Source organism: Coccinella septempunctata, chromosome 7 (genome assembly GCF_907165205.1).
Source record: "Coccinella septempunctata chromosome 7, icCocSept1.1, whole genome shotgun sequence".
Classification (NCBI taxonomy): domain Eukaryota; kingdom Metazoa; phylum Arthropoda; class Insecta; order Coleoptera; family Coccinellidae; genus Coccinella; species Coccinella septempunctata.
The window spans coordinates 31,838,928-31,850,158 of NC_058195.1; the positions used below are offsets into that span (position 1 = coordinate 31,838,928).

An 11,231-nucleotide genomic window follows, 5' to 3' on the forward strand; every position below is an offset into this window, starting at 1 on the left:
ACCGACGACGTACGCGGAGCGCCGTAAGGTTTATACCTAGGAACCCAGGGAACATCTATGAAAAAAATAAATTTTTGCGGCAAATTATTTTTTGTACTTTTTTTGACAAACTTTACCCAAAAATAATTGCTGCTTCTTTTGTTATTTATTTATTTATAAACAAACTAAATTACTGAAGCAGTAGAGTTGAAATAACCCTCTGAAGTAGTAAAGGGTATTTAATTTGAGCAAAAATGTATCGAAAAGTTTTTTCTGTAGAATCAATAGTTTTCGAGTTATTTGCGATTGAAACCTAAGATTTTTCACCTGAAAAAGCCACGTTTTCGAACGGGTTTTCACGAATAAATGAAAAACTATGAGCTTTATCGAAAAACGTGTTATAAACAAAATTGTAGCCTAATAAAGAACAAAATAAACTAGCTGTTAACGAACTATCTGAATGCAATATGAACCGAGATATGACTTATCTATGTTGAGTATGAATTCGCAAACTACTGAATATTAAACGTTCAACATCAAATAGTAGAAAAACAAAGACGAATTCGGCAAAAATTTGAAGGACCTTTTTTGAAGTACTTGAGAAGACTTTCCAAATTAACTCTATCAAAAATGAATAGTGCAAATATTGACGGAGCTATGACATTCAAAACTCCAATATCGCTATTTTTCAGCAAAAATTTTTTTAACAATTCCCTCTTCATTATCACCAGAATAGAGATTAGACGTAATCCTTTAACACTTGTACACTTGAGTACTGTCAAGATTATCCAGTAGTTTGGACCGTCTTGTATGTTCGTAGTGAAAAAAAAAACGAAATCAAGTGAGAAGACATTTCTAGAATTGAACTTTGGCGGTATGTGCTGGGGTGAGTTCACGCCATTTGAAGAATGGCGTGCTCTTGGGGTGATTGTTTCGTCCCACTGCTAGGGTCGGACTCATCAGGTAGGTTAATGAACCCTAGCAGCTACCTACGACAATCGCCGAAGCAGCGTAGTTTGTGCCTGCTATAAACGCCGGTTACGCGTTTATTTTAGGATCATCAGGATCAAAGATTATAGAGTTAGGAAGATAGGAAACCGCCTCATATCGCTAGTACTAAAAAGCGTATACGTTTTGGCCTGTGTTGCACACAATTGACAATCAGGTGGCGCTGGAATCGTGCTCTCAAACTGTTGAATGACAGTTTTCTATTTCATAATTGAAGGGCGCGAAATTCGAATTCTGTTCCTCGATAAAAGGGCGCGAAATTCGAATTCTATTCCTTTTATTGAATTCGAGTAGACTTGGTCGAAACCAGAAGAAACATCCTGAGCGACAAAACAAGAATAGGCCTTTGTTTTGTGATCAAGATGTTTTTTTCATCTAAACATTGTTGTGAATCAATTAATATTAATGAAATACTGTGTTAGATTTGCTATACTTTTTATTTGAAATATATAGAAAAATTTGACAAAATTGAAGATTGTACATGGTGTATTCAAAGGTCAGGCTTTTTTTTTAACGGAAGGTACAATTGGTGAAAATCATTCACCTTTGAAAACATCTTGTACACAAATAATTGAGCTCTGAATATAGGACACAACAGAACATGGTGAAATGTTATATATCAAAGGTGTAATTTCTACACAATACATTTTTTTTCCAATTAATAGAATCAGTTGAATTTGTAAAATTTTTATCAGAAATTAATATGAACAAATATTCGATACAACATATCTCAAGAATTCTTTTACATATTAGTTACAGAATTTTCAGAACCACAATTAAAAACAAATTTACATAGGTGTAACCTGTATATCGGTAAAGATATGTAAGAATAACAAGTCAACTCCAAAATGCAAATAACTTCACTAATAACATGAATTGCATATCAACCTAATAATACATATATCCAGCTATAAATGATAAAATTCAGTGCTAAATTGAAATACGTGTATCTATTCTAATGTATAAAATTGTAGTATAAGAGCCTAGGAGTACAAGTGCATTTTATTTGGTTTTGAGAAAATCAGATTTAAACTTAAAAATTATTCCCAAATTCGACCTGTTGGTTTCTCTAGTACTTTGTATTGCTCTGTTTTTTTCACTTGAAGTTTTGGACTTACTCTTTTATACCATCCTCAGCTTGTCTCACCACTTACGCATAGACAACGTGGTGATCGCCAAAGTGCAACTCTTCAGATAGACTAATTTCATCGTACATCAGAGAACAAATTTCTTTTTTCTGCTCAGTATTTAGGAGATGCAACCTCAAAGAAATTATAATGACTCTACGTATTCCAGGAGAAACTTTTTTACTGCAGTTCACCAAGTTAATGTCTGGACATACTGAAAATCCCATTCACTTCAGAGTACTGAAAATAAAAATCAATCAATATCAGAGTCACATTGTACGAGTTTCAATACTTACGTTCAGATATTTATGGTAAATTCAAAAAACTTATATTCGGAGAATCTTTCGTACTACAGTTTCCACAGTTCCTCACCATACAATAGTTTCCATAAGACATTTTGAGCAAAGATATTTTTCTTTGATTTTGAAGTTTTCACTAAGTAAATACACAAAAAACTCTAATAATAAACGACTTAAATGAACTAAATAAACGACGAGCGGAAAGAGAACCAAAACAAAACGGCCATGTTTCTTCAAATCTTACAAAAGTCAAATTATGTTTCTCCAAATGGCCGTCGAATAAATATTTTAACCATTCTTGGCATCTTAGTACAACAATTGAACCACCAGGTGGCGCTACAGCAAGTGTATACGCTTGGTTTCCTATCTTCCTAACTCTATAATCTTTGATCAGGATATGACCAACTAGCTGTTTCCAATTCCCTCACAGAATCTTTATCGTAACACAGATATCCTTTTATTGTACTTATTAATCCTGGATCTCGTACCGAATCAACTTCAGTTCCATGTAACTCATATGAGATTGTGTCAAAAAGGAAAGCTCCCCCATTCAAAACTAATTGAACAGTTCCATTACCAGCAGTTTTTTGAAGTTTTCCCTTAATGATGAGAGCTGCATCATGCATAAGGACCCATGTATCAGCTCGATTTATGGTTATTTCAATAGTATCATTATTGCCGAAAGATTTCACAAACGGCAAATATGTTCTTGTCTCCACTTTAGTGATTGATTCGTCATTGTTGACTGGCTGATATAGGTTAAAGATGTTGTTGGATAGCATGTCCAATAGATTTTAGGAATAATTTATTCTTCACGGTGAGTTTTCCACCCAGCTTCTTACACGTTCTCTTCACAACTGGTTTAGATGGAGTAGGGGCTGCATATTTATTTTTCACAACTGGTATAGATGGAGTAGGGGCTGCATATTTATATGATGAGTTAATTATCAAGACCATTTTTTCAATTCTAATCGTATTATTATCTCCTCACCCCTGAAGTTAACTAGTTCAGAATCTTGATCGAGCACTTTCAAAGTTATATTGTATATTCTCACGGGGAGAAAGGGTTTTTTTACTGAGGTTTTTCCCTAAGCTCTTGTATCATACACCAATTTGTATGGTACCCTGTTACGCTAACCTCTGCTAAAACTGTATCTCATACACATGCTATAATTATTGTTTGGTGTTCAAGATTGTAATGCTCTATATCAAAAGATATATATATATATATATATATATATATATATATATATATATATATATATATATATATATATATATATATATATATATATATATATATATATATATATATATATATATATATATATATATATATATATATATTTGTCCAATAGACGTTTCCAGCCCCGATACGTTTCTAAGGCGACCTGAGACCCACATGATCCGAATGTTTTCTTCGAGTATATATGATGAAATAACGTTAATGAGAATTATAACTCTTTAGGCACACTTAGAGGGGAAAAGAATTCCTTCATTTGAAAAAGTAGCATAATCGATAATATTTTCCAAACCCGAGACATTGCACCAACTTTACAATCCCACATATACTCCAGCGGTAAATATGGCCAACGTTCACGATCCCGGCGCTGTTGCCAGTTTGACGGGACTGGAGCTGACAATTTCGATGTATAAAATGACGCGAAAAAGTAGGTGTTACGGTAGAAATTCATATATGTGTGAGTTTGTTGAGAAAGAAGTATTTTCTCAATATTCTCATTAAGCAAATTCTTTTTTAACAGATTCTTCTCGAATTTTGATCCATTAATAACATAACCTTGAGAGGCCTGTATACATAAAATGATTCTATTAAATATGAAAAATTAATTTTTAGCTTCCTTCTGAAATCTACAAGGTGGTTCCTGAAATTCGTGCAAGTACTCCAACTATCATAAAAATGAGACAAAAATCAACAAAATTTATTAGAACACTGTTGAAAAAAATTGAGATCTAGAGAGCGAAATATGAATTGTTTTAATATTCCAGAGCTAGACTCATCACACCTAATTCAATGTGTTCAGTTTTTTCATATCATCCTGTATGTCGAATTGAAAATAATTGTTTCACATTCCAAGAAGTCCATGCCAAGCCCAGAATTCCTCCTCTAATGTATTTTCCAAATTGAAATGAAAAAAAGAAGCAGAATCTAATTAATTCCTATAAATATCGCGTGAATGAATAGGTATGAGATGTGAAATATTCCATAACAAGCTTTAAAACGACCAGAATAATCGTAAAAGCTTTCCTCGATAGGTACAATCATTCATTAATGATTACTGACCTTCAAACTCCGTCAATATTATTTTGAAAGTTTTGCGAAATGAGAACCGTTTGTTTGTACACATCTGTCACGTTGAATTCTCCTATGAGATAAAGCCTTTCGATCCATTTTGCCATTGTTTCTTAATAGATCACAAAAATTCATCATTCAATTGAATGCATTCAATTGGTTTCTCGTCGTCTGGATATCCTCCTCATAAACCTCCTTCAATTTTACCCACAAAGAATTGTATAGAAGGTTCAGATCTGGTAATCTATAAGGTCATGGTTCCCAGTTGGGCCTCCTGGACCAATTCATTTAATTGGATAGGTATTGTCCAGGCCATTCCTTACTTTGAAAATGTGTTCCTCCGATTTTTATGCCCTGTGGCATGCCAGGAGAAATATTTTGTGGAAAGTTAATATTATACAAATGCAAAGAACTAAGGGAGATGATTCCTCGATGAAAATAGGCAGGTGTAGTTCCTATGAATTTTTTTCGAAATGGACCTCCCATCCAAGATACAGCCTTTGGAAGGCGATGACAAGTTTATAGTAGTTGATTTTTTTACGGGTTCTAAAAAACACTGAGTCATAAAACTAAACATAATATGAAGCACTAAGTATATATTATTACTCACACAATTTTTTAGATCGCATAATTTCATTATTAAGGGTTGAACATAACAACCCTTTATGATTTTCCTTCAAAAATTGTTTTCGTGGGATAGATATTCAAAAAACAAAATTCTCTTATGGATTCCTATTCGATTCGTTCGGGAGAAAAAATCGCCTGCAAAGTTTCGATACATTCGATACTTTCTCCGAAGAAATATAAACTTGCAATCAGTTCTGATTACTGTTCATTCCATTTCGTCGTAAAAGCAAAGAGTAACCAACAAGAGGATGCACTCTGTCATTTTGGCCGGTTGGGTTTCAATGACCTTGAGGGAATACTCATAATTCGATATTCGAACTATTTTGAAAGAAGTCGCATTATTTTCATAAACGGAAATTGATTCGTTTCCGACAGGATACGAAAACGAAAGCCGATGTCTGCCGATATTCGTTCGGTTCGCAACTCGCAATTTGATTGGACGCCCAGATTCTCCATTTGACTGCGGATGATTCTGTTCGCAGTATTCCTGGCGCGTATCGTGTCCCCACTCCAAGGCTAAAATTCCATGCGTCAGATTTCGCCTTGTAAATTGACAGAGTGAAACCTCTTGTTGGTTACTCTTTGGTAAAAGTGTTCCATAGAATGAATATTCTGAGATATTGTATGTCTATGACGGGAGATAAAAATGTTCTATGAATTTTTGTGAAGGTTAAATTACTAAAGAAAATTATATCCCTTATATTTTAATTTAACAAATTGAAATTTCTTTCGATTAATGAGCATAATTGACAACAGTACTTTTCATTTTATTTCAGATACAATAACGCAAAATGACTACCTCTCGCTAAAATATATGCATCAACTCTCTTTCTCGTAGACCTTCGTATTCTTTCGAATATCCCGGTAGTATTTCTTATGGTTTCACACGATGATCTTATTCGATCTCTGGAGTATTAAACGCATGATCTTCAGTGAACTGAGCATCATCATCATCATCACTGCAGTTTCTCATATACAAAGAAGGTTTGTGATTGGCCTTACAATTTGAAAAATTCAAGGTTGAATATTATCTCCAAGTTCTAAACATTCTACATAATGCATGTGGAGAGGAAACTCTTGTATACTGCGCTTTGCAATTGAATACTGCTGAAAAATTAATTTTCGACTGTCAAGGTTGAAATCTAATTGATTATTGGTTTATACAGCGTGTCCACTTTTAAAAGGGCCAAACTTCATGATGAGATAATACAAGTGATTTGGAACGAAAAATGTCATATAACACATAATCGAAATATTATCGGTTATTCTTTAATATAAAATTTTTTGATTTCACGATATTCCCAGTTTTTCTAATAGTATCAATCACACTACAGTTATCTCGTAGCCTAATTAAATTTGACCACATATCTGGAAACAGCAATAAATCTGCTACATGATGAGAATTCGTGTGTACGAAAAAATTTCTTATTGCGGGCTTGTTAAGGGGATGGGATGAATATCACGATTCTGAAGTGAACAAAATTAAGCCTATTTTTCTAATGGTTTTATCGATGAAAAATTATTGATTATGGATATGTTTTCTTTTCAACAAAAAATACCCCATTTAGATTGCTTCCAGATCACATATAAGCTTTTATTCTTGCTGCTAGTCTCCTTCCATTATATTTATTTATTACATAATTGTTTTCAGTAGAGGACAAGCCTATAAACTCGAAGGTTATAGATTACATACATGCATACATAAACTGTGTGGATAAACGAAAATGAAAGCGAAAAATACAAAACTGAAATATCATATACAAAAAAGAAAAAAAATCAGATATAACACCACAGTTCCCCACAGAGAGGACTTCTACCTGTCATAACTGTTTTTGAAACCGTTTACCGAGGTCGATCGCACTACGCATTCAGGGAGACGGTTCCAGTTGTGAAATATACGGTTAAGGAGAAAGTGTTAACATATGAATATAATGGCTAACAAGATAACAACGCAAAACTCGACACATTCCAAACCTTAATTTGATTGAATGATTGAATATTGAAATTATTCACATGGAAATCATGAATTTATGTGCAAAATCAAATAACCTAAATGAATAACATAAATTTTAATGATATATTATAGATTTTATGAAAACTTGTAAAGAAAACAAATTACTACTAGTACTTATACTCGTAATAATTGCTCGAAATGTCCACCGCCTTGTTCAATACATTTCATACATCGTTTTTGTAGTGAATCTGCAACCCTGCGAAGTTTCTTACGCATTTCAGTATAACAAAATGTTATTCTTTCGATCAGGACCTCTCGAGTCTGAAAGCTAATTTAATAAACTTTTTCTTTCAAGGTGCTCCAGACATAAAAATCCAAAGGCGTAAGGTCGGAGCCTCTTTGTGGCCATCTTACGTTGACCCTCAACTCATGTTGAAAATGAGAAACCATGGTCGCATGGGAGTTTTCTCTTTTCCATACATGGGTTGAGGGTCAACGTGTGGTTGGCAGTCATGAGAGGTGGACTTTTCGGACGAGTAATATTTCCCGATCCGATTGATCCAAAGCATCTTGACAGACATATTGGAGAAAATGTCTGGTTTCAAATGAATGGCTGCCCAGCTCATAATAGCCGGAATGTACGGGACTAAATAAATCAATATTTTGGGGTGCAATGGATTGGAAGGTACAGTCCGGTAAGATGGCCAGCAAGAAGCCCCGACCTTACGCTTTTGAATTTTTATGTCTGAAACACCTTGAAAAAAAAAGTTATCACGATATTTTGAATAGAATCTGAGTGGTGTTATTGAATTCTTTTCGTATGCAAACTATATTATCACACGTCCGCAAAACTATAAACGTCCGATGAAGTCAGGATCTTCGCCAAAAAAAAATTAATTTTAACTGTACCCTACTCTACTCTCTGCCGTCAATAGTCAAACGTTCCTCGCAGATTCCTTTTAAATCGTCTCAGTCGTCACTGAAGGTATTTAATTTTAGTTTATCGCAACAGTTGCGAAATAATTTACTAGTTACGAGAAGTAAAAATTTCAAGACATAGATGAGTTCCAGAAAATGTCAATTTAAATGTCAAAATTTGAAAAATCACTATGGTCTTTTCCAGAATTATTGACATCCCAAAAGGTTTTTAAAGTCCAGAGGTTCATAACTACATTTCTGGTGTTGGAACCTGAAGATGGGATGCGATTAGTCATCCCGAAACCGGTAGTTCTTGTAGAATAAATTGGTGAGAGACAGTTTTTAGGTGTTTTTATTTATTTCGGTATATTATATCATCTGTTCATTTCAGCTCAAGCTAATTCAAATATCTATATTAAACTTATATTAGGTATCACATCACTTTGTAAATTAACTTGTACCTATAGGCGAAAACCAATCGTGTAACTGAAAGTCCTCAGAATTGATAATGATTTTTATGTGTATTTTTATAAATGATTAAATTGAAAGTTTAACTGAGGAATACCCTTCCACCTCCTGAACTGAAAATTTCCAATTGTTAGTTCGGGATACTCAAGTAATTTCCAATATTTCATCTCTATGATTCAAACAAAAATGAAGAATACTTGTACCAGAGATAGAGGTTTCAAGAATAGTTTTTCAAGAATATAAGGACTTCATACTGAAAAAACCTTTTTATCACTGTGGTAGGAGTGAAAAATCTCCATTGCTTTTGTACAATGATCTTCTGAAAAAGAGCTCCTGTCAAGTCAACGAAATATAACTACAATGATGTTCAGGAAATTCGTAAATTCGTAAACACGACAGAGGGTCAAGTAGGGTGTGGTGAAAATACAATTTTTGTGCATAGGATCCTAAACGTGCCAGTGCTCCTGAAATTAGCTCGACTCACTTCACTTAATCGGGCTTGTATAAGTTTCCATACGTGTGCTATTATAGTTCGTATATGAAAAGAATCCAATAACACCACTTCAATTCAATTCAAAATATTGTCATTGAATATTTCTCATGACGACTGTTCATCATACCGGGATCGTATAAGTTTTCTTATTGTACATTTGAGGTGTATAAATCGAAAAGATGACAAAATAAATTCTCAAGCTCTTCAACTGCAGCGTTGCCAAATTTTCGGACTAGATGCGTCGGTCAACTATGCGGATTATATACATCAAGTTCATGTCGCTCGAAGCGCCCTCGCACTGGCCAAACTCTGAAGTTTTCTGTATATAATAACGAGTATAACCGACTTTTCAGACCCACCTGAAAATTCACCCCTAGCATCCCCTAACCCCCCTTATAACGATTCTATGGTCGAACGTTACCAGACCCGGAGCCGGGTCTGACAACGTCACTTTTGGACTGAAAAGTCGGTCGAGTATACCGTTTTGGGTCTGTATATGCGGTCGAACAAATCTATATATATATATATCTTTTGATATAGAGCATATATATATATATATATATATATATATATATATATATATATATATATATATATATATATATATATATATATATATATATATATATATATATATATATATATATATATATATATATATATATCTTTTGATATAGAGCATTACAATCTTGAACACCAAACAATAATTATAGCATGTGTATGAGATACAGTTTTAGCAGAGGTTAGCGTAACAGGGTACCATACAAATTGGTGTATGATAATATATATATATATATATATATATATATATATATATATATATATATATAGTTATAAAGTGTTAATACCACCTCCAAAATAGTGACTCGTTTAACGCTCTCACCTCATATATATCGCTGTCACCTCCGAAATCGGAGGTGACAACGTTTTGCCTTGTTTTTTAGCTTGTTAGATTCAGGAGGCTTCAGGGACCAACATATCAAAAAATTGTTTTGAGGTCACAACGCACCCCGTTTATGTACTGAACAATCTTTTAGTTCGAGTGTATATCACTGGCGCTAGTGTGCTGACCTGTATATCGAAGAATTGCTGTGGGGGACTCTTTGCTCGTTAGCACCTCCGAAAATGGCAACGTTGTATTTTCAAAGCAGATGTAGACAAGCGGAATATAAGTATACGGAGGAATTAAGTGTAGAGAGGCGCAGCGCGATATCTCCTCCATAATTTCAATCCAGGCGGCATATCTCAACGATTTTTTATCGCATTCTTCTGTAGGGGAAAGAATCACGTGAAAGACAACCAAATATCTCTCTCGAATGGGATTATGACTGTTTATATTTCATCGTGTGTATCTATGCATCCGTTGAACTTCTTTCATTTCAAGTAAGATTTTGTGAAGAATGATCCAAAACAGATTTGCATTTTTCGATAGATCATACAGGATGTAAGGGAAAAAATAAACAAAATTGAAGTCTTTTGAAGGCCTCGAGTCAAAATATTTTGAAATTGCAACCATATTTTTGTCAAGACATGATGAATCTACAAAATGAAGTTATTAATATAGACACATACTCGGATACATATGATTGATTGGTAAATTCCCAAAAACTATGATGAACAGCGGACACTATGATGGACGCATGATGAAAGGAGAAAGACAAAAGTTAATTTGAATATTTTCGCATGAAGTTTTATTATTCAAAATAAATGATGATTCTTATAATTAACAAATCGGGTGCAATTGAAATTTTTGTTTTGGTCTTCGAAAATAACACATATTGATTAAACGTCCACTATCCAAAATAAATAGGTACATAGATAAAATGAATCTATATACAGGATATCTCTAAATAAATGCGAAGGACAAAGGGAGATGCTTCCTCAATGAAAATAAGCGGGGGTAGTTCCCTTAAATTTTTTTCTAAATCGACAGCCCTTCCAAGATACAGCCTTTGGAAGGCGATGACGAGTTTACAGTTTTTAATTTTTTGTTACAGGTTCTAAAAAGCACTGAGTCATAAAACTATACATATTATGAAGCACTGAG

At 33.8% G+C, this 11,231-nt stretch overlaps 1 long non-coding RNA gene across 1 annotated transcript; it reads right to left on the reverse strand.

Annotated features, from left to right (window-relative positions):
- Positions 1-1,667: 1,667 nt before the first annotated feature.
- Positions 1,668-2,797, reverse strand: LOC123317021. Its single transcript, XR_006538130.1, has 2 exons — positions 2,411-2,797; positions 1,668-2,354 (listed from the first exon to the last, which is right to left on the reverse strand). It is a non-coding gene; the product is annotated as an uncharacterized LOC123317021 (long non-coding RNA).
- Between the last annotated feature and the right edge of the window lie 8,434 nt (positions 2,798-11,231).